Source organism: Ostrinia furnacalis, unplaced genomic scaffold (genome assembly GCF_004193835.3).
Source record: "Ostrinia furnacalis isolate ACB-3 unplaced genomic scaffold, ASM419383v2 OfSCF1166, whole genome shotgun sequence".
Classification (NCBI taxonomy): domain Eukaryota; kingdom Metazoa; phylum Arthropoda; class Insecta; order Lepidoptera; family Crambidae; genus Ostrinia; species Ostrinia furnacalis.
The window spans coordinates 299,891-314,086 of record NW_021131405.1 but is presented as its reverse complement, the minus strand read 5'-3'; the positions used below and the strand labels follow the sequence as shown (position 1 = coordinate 314,086).

Sequence of the window (14,196 nt, the reverse complement as noted above, 5' to 3'; positions counted from 1 at the left end):
AATTACACCATTTTGCAGTGAATGTTGGCAACCCTGAAAAAAGGAAAAATTAACAGTTTATAAGTTTTGGTGTAATCGTAATAAAAATAATTTGACAGCTAAGAGTTTATGTTAAATAAGGGTTCCTTGTCAGGATTACGGAACCCTAATAAAAATTAGTTGACCCAAAAACGTGCTTGTTTTCACTATGAATGCAAAAAAATGGATTTTACATTAAATCTTATTCTTTACTCGCTAAACTAACCAACCATGTGTGTTACATTCTTAATCACAAGGTGCATAGTTAGCGCATTTTGAATAACTGCAAAATGCACACGGTCATGCCCCTACGTTGTTTGTAAACCACAGCACATAGGGTTTTACGTTTTTGTCGCAAAATCGACCCTATTACAACGGTATAAGATGCCACTATATTCAGCTTGAAGTGCCGTTGTCAGTTCAACTAGTTGGCAGTTTGAAACTCGACGTGGAACAGATGTGGTGTTTAAGGCGGTTTAAAGTTGCTACTTAACTCCGTTATGCAGCTTAAAGCCGTAAAAGAGACTTACGAGGTATTAAGTAGATCTGCCAGTGTGTTAATATGTGGTTACAACAGCTTGAAGATCTAGACAAATTACTATAATTGAAGATAGAATACTTATTGCAAACCACACAAAACAGACAAATGAAAGAAATACAAAATCGAAACCTGACAATTTAGGCGGACTTATCTTTAGGACGCGATCTCTTCCAGACCCAGTTGACCTAGGGAGAAGACTTCTCTTTTATTATTATTGTTCTCAAAATGTGTATTTCTGTAAGTAATAATCGTGTGTTGATTAAAAGAACATTATTTTTGACATAAATTAAATAGAACATGAGATGCAAACATTAGGTACGTTATTGTTACAGAAGTTGCCATTTTAAATCCTACTTAATATTATAAATGGGAAAGTTTGAATGTCTGGATGTTTGTTACTCTTTTACGCAAAAACTACTGAACGGATTTTGATGAAACTTTAAAGTATTATTGTTTATAACCCAGAATAATATATAGGCTATAATTTATGACGATCTGTGACAAACTAAATTTCACGCGGGTGAAACCGCTGGCAAAAGCTAGTGTTTCAATAAATTCAGTTCAGAAAGAAGTTATTCATCATACAAACGAACAGGTAGGCCATTGTAGGTTCCGTATAGACCTCATATGACATACAGCTTCAATGTAACCTTTGGTTTTAGTTTCGTAGAACTGTCACAAAAGTTAGGGTACTATGAACTGGCTGAATGGTGGAACCCTATTTGCTAATGGTCGCTATTCAGCTACTATAAAATACTCAAAAACTATGTGTTTTTCATGGAGGGACAATTATTGAAGGTTTTAGTAATCCATTTTATGGCACAAATAGCGGCCGCCCGCGACTTCGTACGCGTGGATCCCGTTTTACCCCCTTAGGGGTGGAGTTTCGTAAAATCCTTTCTTAGCGGATGCCTACGTCATAACATCTACCTGCATGCTAAATTTCAGCCCGATCCGTCCAGTGGTTTGGGCTGTGCGTTGATAGACCACTATGTCAGTCAGTCACCTTTGAGTTATATATTTTTAGATTAGTTTAAGTACTTTAACATTTTGTTGCAAATTCAATTTTTTTATTAGTATGTAGGCCCTGTTGCTTGCCCTACCACCACTTCGGGACAACATATAGGCTGGTGCTGAGAAGTGGCGGAACTCATCACGAAATCACATAAACTAAACACTTACAAACTTGAATTTTGGCAGGCAGGTTCCTTAAAGGGTGTAGACATCCGCTAAGAACGGTTTTCACGTAACTCCGTCCCTAAGGGGGTAAAACGGGGTCCACGCGTGCGAAGTCGCGGGCGGCCGCTACTTAGTAATAAGTCACCAATAGTGACTGAGTTTCTTGTGCTGCTTCTACTCATCACTTGCCCATTTTCTGTCTCGGCGCTTTATAAAAGCCCATTTGCAGAACATTAACAAATTACTTTTATCAATAAAATAGCATAATTTCACTGTGGCAACCTTTATATCATGAACTCGTATACAAAGTGAAGTTGGAACAAGAACAGACGCGGCACGCACAAACAATGTTCCGGGAACACACTGGTGGGACAAGTTAGCGAAGTATGTTCCACGATACGGTTGGGGGTATAGTAGGACTGGTAGCGGGGGTAACGGAATGAAGTCAAAGTCAAAGTCAAAATTTCTTTATTTGTTTAGACTAATAAATAGTTCTTACTAATCGTCATTTTGCTCTTAAGGAACCTCTACATGTCACATAATCTTTTTACCCTACCAGCGCTTCGAGACCAACATTTGGCAAGTGCTGAGAAGAAGCGCCGTTTTTTATTTTTTATTATTAACGTAAGAATTCTATCACAGTATAAAAAAAATGTGATGAACGGATTCTCGAACCGTTCCACAATATTATTCTCTACTAAAAACAAACTTAAATAAAGTACAAACTGTACCTCATTAGTAGGTACATCAGAAATAATATAGGATTCCAATGGTGAAAGTATTTTTCAAATCGGTCCAGTAGTTTTGGAGCCTATTCACAAAAAACAGTCAAATCTTTCATCTTTATAATAATAGTGTAGACAAAGATTTAACTCAAGACGAAGATTGAAGATTCAAAACGTCTTCAGCAAACTCAACGCCAAATCCTCACCACCATACCCTCACTCCTCGAGTAAAGCCATGCCTCGTTTGTCTCATTCAAACTCTAGTTTGCAATGTAACGTCGGTGTCAGACATTTTTCGTCTTCGACGTTTGATGCTCCTCATCACTGAGGATTAAGTCTTGGAGACTGAGGAGTACCATTTGGATAAGGTGGCTAATGGATGAATGGATCAGGTACGAAGCTGTTCCAGGTTTAAAGATTGATGGCAGTTCTGGATGCGATGGGTGCATATTGTGGAATGGCTTTTGTACGCGGCTTTGGTGGCGTGAAATTCAATTTGTCTTAGATTTCGTTATATTCTGACGTGTAAACTATAATACTGGGAAGATTCTTCAAAAATCTTTTCCTAGACTATAAGTACTAATTTGGCATTGATCAACTGAGTTATGAATGGTAAAGGAAAAAATAATTCTAAAGATTTTTGTCTCTTTTTAAGTTTGTTGCGAGCATCTGAACCATCCTTCGAAATGGACAGGTTTTTTTACACCTTGAATATCGTGACTCACGCCCGTATTCACAAACGATGCTTGCGTAAGTGAAGTAGCAAATCGAACGCACAGCGTTGAATAGAGCTCTGTGATTGGTTCGTGTGTCACCCTATGTGTCGTCAGTAATGTTTGTGAATACGGGCGTCAGTTGTCAATTTGCCATGCAAATATTCACGTTTTTCCTGTAACAAATTGACTCTGTAGGGAATTTATAATAACCTCTTAGTTGCTGTTGCTACACATGATGAGAGAAAAAGAAATAGAATTCGTATTTCGACTCCACCATAAAACAAATAAGTCCCTAATAATTTACCCACTTCCCAATCCTAGTATTGCCGGATTTGGTCACTGAAAATACCCTAAAAATTAGTTCCCGATCAATCAGCGGTCACCTCCCGAGGGTCGGACTTGGACCGGATTGATAGCGAGCATGCCTCAACCGGGAACGGGGTCAGTGACCGATTATGGAAAGTGGCCATCAGCTGATAGAGTTTAGGTTGGGTTTGATAGAAATTGCGATGACGATCCGGGATTTTTTCAAAAATTCGAGAGAAATATTGATATTAAGTTTGCTCTAGCTCGAAAACAAATTAATGTCCTGTACTCCCATCCTTTTATGCTACTCTTCTTGAACCAGACCTATGCTCTAGCTTAGATGTCCAGATGGTGTGCACAACGTGGCACATTTTCTAAGGTATTGTTCTGTTCTGTTTCTTTCGCTGCTTCTTCTCAACACTGGCTCATTTATCATCCCGAAGTAGGGGTAGGGTTCATACTGGGACGTGTAAAAGTGCTTGTTTTTATGCAGAACAAGGCGTATTTGACTAGGTGCTACGTGATATGCAGTTTAGTAAGCTATATTTTACTAACTGTCATAAAATATGATACCGTCAAGCCAGTACCAGAGCTTTTAGAGCATACGGTTATTGGTTTTCGAATTCAAGTAGATAAATTCGTGGATGTATGTGAATTGTACACACCTCAGGAACGTGGCGAAGCTTCATTGACTTTACTTATTCAACTAACGTAAAAATTTGTCAATGAAGTTTCACTGTCTAGAGGTGTGAGACACGGATAAAAATAAATACCCCCGGCACTGTAAAATATCTTTTATTTTATAACAACCGCTCTCCATCATCCAGATACGTAATCAGACCGCCATATTGTGCAGAATTGAAAAGAAATGCCCGTTCCGATGCTGACATATCGCCCCGGCCGCGACACGTCCGGGTCGATCCGTTCCGGCGCCGTGCCGGTAATTAACGGCCTCGTTCTTTAACCAGATGGGATAAAGTGGCCAAAACTGGTATTTTTGTGGCCACAAATACTAGTCTAGTAGGGTTAATATGCACTTTGGTGACGATCATGAAAACAGTACCAAACGGGCGATATGAAAATCATTGGGGGAGGCCTATGTTCAGCAGTGGAGGTCCTGTGGCTGAAATGATGAAGATGAAAACGGTGGCGGTCACGAAATCAATTGATATTAGACATCGAAATTCACATTTATAATGGTAAAGTTTAGTGTAACAGCATATCAAGCTAAATGCTATGGCATCTTATGTACTTGTAATTCGAGCGATTTTGCAACAAAAATGGTAAATCTGATGTGCTGTTGTTCGTATAGAGAAATTGCACCTTGAAATTATTGGAGTACTGTCTATTATTCAATTTTAAAAGTCGTAAAATGTAAAAACTCCAAGCAATATAAATAGCGAAAGAGTTCAATCGATTAAAATAAATGTTATCATTATATTATGGAGGTAGTATTAACGGTGTTTATTGTCACAGTACGACCATAAATCCGGCTCGAAGGACCTAAATGGCGGGTGAAAAGTGCGCGAAATGCCCGCCATCTTTGTTTACGCTAAAACGTGGGGATGTTTAGTCTAGTCTGTGTATTGTGCAATTAACTTGCTTCTAATTTTTTTTTTTTTTTATGTGATAGGAGGCAAAAGAGCAGACGGATCCCCTGATGGTAAGCAATTGCCGTCGCCCATGTACACCCGCAACATCAGTGAAGTCACAAGTGCGCTGCCAACCTTTTAAATCCCATTCCCCCCAATTGGGCCTCCGGTATCCTCACTCACTCGGCGAAACACAGCGCAAGCGCTGCTTCACGCCGGTTTTTTGTGAGGCCGTAATTAAATGTAGCAAGTTAATTTAGCTACCTAGAAGTAACTTAACTTGTGAAAAACATAACTTGCAGTCGCACAGTCGGGTAAAAAAACAGAGAGGGACATTTATGTATTTTCCAACTAAATATTTGACCAAATTGTACTAGTCACAAAGGACTCCAATAGATCCGGGCCAATTAAGTTTGCGTCAAAGTAACCCGACGGGGATTCGAACCCCCGCCCCCGCTTCCTTATCTTTGATAATTATGGTAATGACAAAGCCCTCAAAAACAAATTTCTATCTTAATAAACAACCCTTACTACGGCGAAAATAATTGTTAACGAAAAAAGTATAGAAGTTATACCATGCTAGACAAATTGTTATACTTAATTACACTGATTAATAAGAAAAGAAGGTGTAATTGCATAGAATCAAATAGTATTAATTATATTGAATTGTAAGTTCTAAAAATCTCCACAAATTCACGTAATATGACGGTCGCATTGTATTTTATTGTTGGAAAACACTTGTGTTTTGTATGCACTGAAATAGTTAATTTAAGTACTTAGTAGTACGTAGTAGTAGTAGTAGGTAGTAAGTACTAAGTAGGCACTTCACTCTTTTTAAACATTTCTCGAATCTTCCACAAAGACCTAAAAGTCGTTTGGTCATGTCCCTTAAAATACACATTTCATTTACTACTTACTTGGTACGTATGAAAAAATACAACTTAAAATTAAATGTAACAAGCAACGCGTAAACTGTTGACTCCAAAATAGTGCCAGTGTAACGCGTAAACTGTTGACTCCAAAATAGTGGGTTTATGTCCAGTAATCCAACAAAGATACCACAGATTACAACTGTCTACAGTATTTTTGCGCACGGGTTATGCATAGCTTATTTTTATTGCTTTATAACCTAGAAACAAGAATAACAACAAAAAATTGTTCTGAATTTGCTTTTATGTGTAAAAAATAGAAAAATTCATATCAATGAATGTATGAAACATGAACATAGAGATGATTTAATTAATTGCCAATTTTTTTTTCTTTCTTTCTTTCATTCTTTCTAATTATTAAAACATAACAAACATCCATTTAAGATTCATTCTCACAAGAGAAAAATTAAAATAAAGTCCAAATATTTATTAAAAATGAAAAGTTCTAATTTCCTGTCATGTTCCATAGAATTTTTTTTTCATAAAAATCTAACCCTATCATGCTTTCAGTATACTGGCCTTGGTAACGTCGTTTCTCAAATCCCACTATATTTTGATGAAAGCGTGCCCTTTGTTCTTGCGAATAAGCCCCCATAATTATTTATAAATATATCCCAATGAGAATGTGACGTGCATCTTTAGAGACATTCTACTATGAAGATGGAAAATTCAAATCGCTATAACTTTTTAAAAAGCAAATATTTTCGATTTGTAATCGCACTTTTTTATATACATTTGCTTATATAATCAGAATATAATAAGTAAAATCCATGCGCAAAAAAAAAATTTTTTTTGTTGACCGGTGTTATTAATAACTTATTGTATTAGATGGGCCTTAAAAGGTAGCAGGAAGGCGCTGGATGCAGTTATTATGGAAATCATTGGGGGAGGCCTATGTCCAGCAGTGGACGTCGTGCGGCTGAAATGATGATGATGATTCGAACAAAGAGTTGCTTCTAAGCTATTTCCGTTTGCCATTCAAAAATGAACTTTTGTTTGCAATAACCTGAAGGTTTTTTCCACCTTAATTACTCCGGCATCTTGTTTCACCGACTTGAGTCACTTAACACCCAGTTTTAAACTTTGGAGGCGTTTTTTGTTTAGCAAGTTGCGGTCTCGATTACAAATTACAATGTCTTGGATATAAGAATTTTGGACTTTTAGTTATTTGAACACCAAGAATTTGGAAGTTTCATTAAAGGTTGAAAGATTCGGCTTATGTTTCAAACTAGCGGCCCGCCCCGGCTTCGCACGATTCCAATGGAATTTCTCGGCATTTCTCTTCTATAATATGCATGTTTTATACATAAACCTTCCTCTTGAATCACTCTATCTATTAAAAAACCGCATCAAAATCCGTTGCGTAGTTTTAAAGATTTACGCCCGTATTCACAAACGATGCTTGCTTATGTGAAGTAGCAAATCGAATGCACAGGAACCAATCACAGCGCTCTATTCAATAGAGCGCTGTGATTGGTTCGTGTGAGACCCTGTGCATCCACGCGCACTGTGAGACCTCATAGTAATGTTTGTGAATAGTGGCGTTAAGCATACATAGGGACAGACAGACGACTTTGTTTTATATGTAGTGATAGTGACTAGCAAGTGGACCTTACTAATAATGATGATAGAGATTTTGAACCGTATCCTAAAGGGATAAAGTTCAAATTACATTGGGGATATTCGACTTTTTTTAGGACTCGCAGCACAGGCTCTTGGTGTACCTAATGACCGAAATATGAGACAATAATTTTAGTTCTCATACGTGCGAGTAATAAAAATGAGCAAAACGGATAGAATAGTCTTAGACAGTGGTTCCCAAAGTTGTCTGGACTACGACTCATCTAATACAAGTTCCCAAACTCGGGACCCACCTATAGGAAATTTAACCGTTACCAATATGCCTAAATAAATGACTCCGATCTGTAGGGTGGTGTGTCGTTCTACAGGCAGGGCCCACTCAATGTTCGCTCGCGACCCACCAACTGGGTCGCGACCCATAGTTTGGGAAACCCTGGTCTTAGATATATCTTTAACTAGCATTTTCCCGCGGCTTCGCTCTCAATATTGTTCTGTCACAACATGACTTTCTCCTCACGTCACCTTTTCAAAAAGCTTGGCAAATTATAAACCTGAATCTATGAATCGATATTATACCTACTCGTACTTAATCATCATCATCATCTCAGCCACAGGACATCCTCGGCTGAACATAGGCCTCCCCCAATGATTTCCTCGCCCGATTGGTAGCGGCCTGCATCTAGCGCCTTCCTTTATCCGCTATCTTTATGAGGTCGTCGGTCCACCTTGTGGGTGGACGTCCCAGACTTCAGATCATCATCATCATCATTTCAGCCACAGGACGTCCACTGCTGAACATAGGCCTCCCCCAATGTTTTCCATGTTGATCGATTGGTAGCGATTGATAGACTTCAGATGAATTGTAATAATATACCTGGATAAAAGACCCCTGGGACTGGACTTGGAAACCTAATGCCTACCATAATGTTTTCAGATGTCTTCTACATTTATTTTCGTTATTTTCTCTTACATGTCACCATCTAACTAAGTTTTCTTAACTTTATCTCATAGGTATAGATATACTTAGCTTATTCGTATTCGAAAAGCGCCCAAGATTCATGCGAAGTCGCGAGTTCGCTCGACTGTGAAATAGCTTTATTTAGACGTAAGTATCAAATATCCAAAATGTGATAGTCGATATTTGATGTTTGACTTCACAAATATATGTTTGGATATCTAATATTTATGGCACGAGTAAAGATTTTTGTCAACATAGGTAGGAAAAAGCGGCCAAGTGTGAATCACGCCCGTATTCACAAACGATGCTTGCTTAAGTGAAGCAGCAAATCGAACGCAGAGCGTTGAATAGAGCTCTGTACCTCTAGCATGAACAAATTTCGTCTTCGAATCGTTTGCGTATTCGACAAAACCTTTGAATTAAACGATAACGTGACAATTCTCATACTAAGTTCACTTTACGACACGTTCACAAGGGCGCTGTCAGGTTGTAGTTTTCGTACTAAATCTTTTGATGGCGATTCGAGCACGCAAACGATTTGAACTCGAAAGTTTTTCGTGCTAGCCGTACTGAGACTGGTTCGTGTGTCACCCTGTGCGTCCACGCGCACTGTGAGACCTCATAGTAATGGTTGTGAATACGGGCGTCAGACTCGCGCACGAAGAGTATCGTACGACACTATTGTTGTTGTATGGGAGCGCCCCTTTTAATATGACTTATTTTATACAACTGTTGTCTCCATAGGTTGTCTGGAAGAGGTCGCTTTATAGTTACACTTTATTTATAGCGATAAGACCGCCTAAATTGTACTGTCTCTGCGTACATATTTCTTTTTTTTGTTCTTGTTCTGTGTGTAGTGCACAATGAAGTATTATATTATTATTTTATTTTATTTTAAATTTTTCATTTTTAAAGTTAATATACAACTTAATATTCTTTGAATAGTAATAGTAGTTCTTACCCTTTGGATACGGAACCCTTAAAAAGAAAGATCTAGCTTTTGGCACTCGGCGAATAGTCCAAAGACTAATTTGTTAATTAGGTATTAATATTATAACTAACTTAATAAGACCTCAAGTTTCTATAATTATACGAACCTCGTATTCCCAAGTCAAAACAGATTTAATTACTTATTAATTATAATAAGATTTGCTTATTTAGCATCTTAAAGCTAAGGGACAATTAATTAAGACAAAAATGTTGAGGTTGCTTTTGGAGACGTTATAATTTGGCGGAGGCTGATCAAATTATTTTGTTGCTGAATTTAATTAAAGAAATACATTGACTGATATATATGTCACCGTAAAATTGTGAATTCCGTCAGATTATAATCTGACGTAGTTAAATTACAATCTAACCTAACCTAACCCACTGTTAGTTTACAATCTAACGCGTTATATTATAAACTGACAGAGTTCACAATTTCACGTTGACATATACATACACTAAATTATAAACAGGAAAGATTTGATTGTTTGTTTGAGTTGAATTGGCTCCGAAACTACTGGACCGATTTGAAAAACTATGTCACCATTAGAATCATACATTATGAACGTAGGGGGTAAGAAATCGCTGGGTCAGCTATATGAAATAAAAAGAAAAAACAAAAGGTGAAAGCATTTTAAGGGTATCATCATAGCCAATGAGCTGCTGTCATAGTGACATTGACGTAGTAATGTCAATGTCACACTAGAAATGTCAGAATAGAGGGACGCACGCGGACGACTCCGCGAACTTTTGGTGCTCAGTGATAAATTGCATTTAAAATGAGGCAATATAATGTGAAAGTTAAGTATCTAGTGTTTTATTTATGAGAATAGATCTACGGGCCTCTAATAGTATGTGTATCTATTTCATGCTTTGTTTTTTTTTTACCACACAATTAGCTTATATCCTTCTAGAGAGAAGAATAATAATAAATAATAATAATAAATAAATAAATAGTTTATTCATTAAAAATAAGAGCATTACAAGAACTTATTATGCTAGAGTTTACATATACGGTTCATAGTCTTTTGTAGCCTGAGCTAGGTTAAAAACCTGTGTTTCAGGCGAAAAAAGCTCACACGTTAAATAGAAATTAAATAAATTAACAATTAGCTTTATTAAATACAATTATTAAGAATACTTAGGTTACATAGGTACTACAAGTAGCTCCTCAGTTGAATTATATGTCAAACATTGAAGGTACTTAAATATATGTTAAGAGTCTTATTTAATTTATTGTACAGAAACGGACCTAGGAAAGTAAAAAATCTATTTGTAAAAATAAAATGAGAATGGAAGAATGGAAGAAGCTGTCATGAGGTTATACTTCTAATTAGTGATGTAGATCTTGAAAAGACAAAGATTTTATAATACAATCATTAATGAACAAAGAATTCTCCCCACGTCCCATTCAGAATTTCAAATTCAAATTCAAATTACGTAAATTAATTGGTGTGTGTTCAAGCGGCGTTTAACGGATTCGTCCTTAAAACATTAATTTGTAGCAGGAATTATGGTGACACACAGACGTTTAGAATGGGCAACACTAGCATACTACCCGTATTTTGTTATCAAAGTTTGAGGCGCAACGTCCAATCTTGTTGTAGTATTTGTATAAAGTCGCTTTTATTATGAATCTAAAAAATCTAATTCTAAACATGAGTTGAAAATGATTTCACATCCTTGGAAACGGTTTGTGTCGCCCGGTAGGAGTCTGTCTTACCAGGCCTGTTCATCTCCGCGAGTTTACATCGAAAACAAAACACGCACGATGGCTCACCTACAGGATACTATTCGACAAGGCCTCACATACGAGCGAACATTGACTCACGCACGCGTATTCTTGTTTATGTATGATGGAAGAAAATAAAGAAAATGGTGTACTAAATACTGTGCAGTATTTAACTGCCTAAATAATAAAAAAAACACAGAATGTACTTTTTTAAGTTGCCTCAAGACACTGAGAGGTAAATAAGTAGTTAATATTATTCATGATAATTCATGCTAAAACATGTATTTCCTCCGCCATTTTCCGCAGTTTGGCACCTCACGTCACATCATTTTACCGAAGTCAGCCCTATAGCTTCGGCGCAGTGCCGATCACTTACGTTTGTCAACAAAATGGTGCTTGACTCTTGAGACAGGTTAAATTACACCATATTGTTAATGACATTGAGCATACATTTTTTTAAATCCCTTCGCGAAGTAAAACTTCTGTACGTAGTACTTATTATTATTCTGTGGTCTTATTGGGAACGTGCGAAGTGGGTGGAAGGGGTAAAGAAAACGATCGCTGCGCTCGTCGCGGCACAAATGTGTAACATTATGGGCAAGGGAAGCAAACAAACTTGTCTTGTCATTGTCAATGTTGTTTTGATTTTAATGTGATTGTGTTAATTTATTCAATTGTATTGATGATATTGTACATGTATGTTGTGTTTTAGTTAATTTACAGCCTCCAATCTTTTCCAAGAGTAATACTGTTGTAAAAGGTAAATAAAATTCAACTTTTGAAAAACATAACTGTTTTTTATTTTATAAAGTTCTGCACTTATATTATTATCATTATAATATTAAATTAACACTTTCTTATCAGTATCATTACTGCAACACATCCAAACATAAGAAGTTAGCATAAATTGGAGATATTTGACGTAATATAGATTGTGGTTCACAACAGTCAGTCTTAGATAGATACTGATCCAAACATATCTTGAAAATAGCTCCCTTTGGAATATTTACAAGCTAAAATTGACGAATAATGGGTTCTCCCCATTGTTGTTCGATGCTCGTTTTTAAATTACTAACTTTGTTGTTAATGTAACATATTAAAGCAGCAACATGTTTGCACTTGCCGCTCTGGTTATAAACGCAGCTGCATTTTACTCCTGTGACAACCCTAGCATGATCGATCTGTAATAAATGCAATGAATATTAATTTTATAACTTTCTCTAAATCTTTAGTCATATTTTTAGGTTAGGAGATTACTTACGTTTAAACTTGTTTTATAGGGTGTCGAGGTCACCGATGTTTGACGAATGATGGTGGCTCAATAAATAACTATTGCCATTAGTTCTCAGCTCTTCTACATTCCTCACATGCTCTGCTAGCACCAATTTTTATCCTTTTAGCTGAGTTTGGGGTTGGAAACTTATTGTGTGTTTTACACACTCAAAACCAGTTTTGATAATGACGTCCATTTCTCCATAAACAGTTTTTATCAAATTCCATTCAACGTACCATTTATTGTCTTTTAAAGTATATTTTATTTACTTTATTCAATAAAAATAAGAAAGCTGTTGTTATTTATTTTTTGACATATGCCCCTTAAAGTTTCGTTGGCAGATGGCGCTAATGTCGTGCACGTTCCCAATACTAAGATAATGTTATTTAATTTAGAAATCAAATTAAAAGTCATATTGGTCCACTGCAGTCTGAAATATCTCATCTCAGACATCTCCTCAACTAAAGGTTAGTTTTGCTGTCGCCAAAAAGTCGGAAATAAATTGTAGGAATTTTTAGTCCTTTTTTTTTCAAATCGTTGCCTTGTTTTGTCCCTTTTTAAATAAGACACAGTAAATTAACTTTTCACTGATAATATTTTACTGACAGTCAAGTCAAATCCTGTCTACGCGGCACAGTAGCTTTGACGGAAACCGAAAGTTTTTCTATTTTATTTCCCAAAACCTCCTGTAGATTTAGCGCAGGGTTCTAATCCGTGTCACACATTGTTTGTACCAATGTTCGCCGAACGTGCCAACCGTGTGTCAGTCGATACAACTCCAAACGGATTTAGCTTTCGAAACAAACTCCGTTGACGAAACTTCACGTGACACTTGTTTGTGTAGATGTTGAAATAATTGTTTGTTGCGAGCAATTTCCCGGAAAAATTGGGAATGTTTTGAAATTGTTTTAGATTGTTTGGCTTTTTGGAAAATTCCGGGCTTTTGACAATTTTAGTTTAAGAATCCTACAAGGTCGACCGACGACATCGTAAAGGTAGCAGGGAAGCGCTGGACGCAGGCCGCTACCAATCGATCAACGTGGAAAGCATTAGGGGAGGCCTATGTTCAGCAGTGGACGTCTTATGGCTGAAATGATGATGATGATGATTTTAGGAATTCAATGTGAATATAATCCCTACTAACTCATTCATGGGAGGGGTGAAATTGACATAATAAGACGTGACAGAGGATACAAATCTTAAGATCTGAAATCTCGCTGACGTTTGACGTCACAAAAACTCCCACCCCGTGCCCCTCCCGTACACACAAACTGAGTTAAGCGCTACACCTATCCCTTAAGGTGAACTTAATGACATAAGGCAATCTCTGCCAGATAACCATAGAGTTTAGCAGAAAATAATACTTTGACGGTGTTTTAATAATGTGTTTTCTGTATCTTGAATTGACATTATTACAGTGAAACCTGGTTAAGTGAGACATCAAGGGACCTGCAATGTCGTTTCACTTATAGAGGTATTCCACTTACCCAGTGTCTCAGATATATAGGTATAAATAAATATCTGTCTCATTTACAGAGGGTACCATTAATAGAGGTGAGAATACAGGTTATTTCAGTTATACAGGTGCGATAATTAAATAAAATAACGTGTTATGTATGTAAATGAGTTTTAATTGGACGTAGTTATGCTACAACGTTC

General features: G+C 36.9%; 1 long non-coding RNA gene across 1 annotated transcript; it reads right to left on the bottom strand.

Moving 5' to 3' along the window:
- Positions 1–11,948: 11,948 nt before the first annotated feature.
- Positions 11,949–12,841, bottom strand: LOC114351623 (uncharacterized). Its single transcript, XR_003655795.1, has 2 exons — positions 12,526–12,841; positions 11,949–12,445 (listed from the first exon to the last, which is right to left on the bottom strand). It is a non-coding gene; the product is annotated as an uncharacterized LOC114351623 (long non-coding RNA).
- Positions 12,842–14,196: the final 1,355 nt, after the last annotated feature.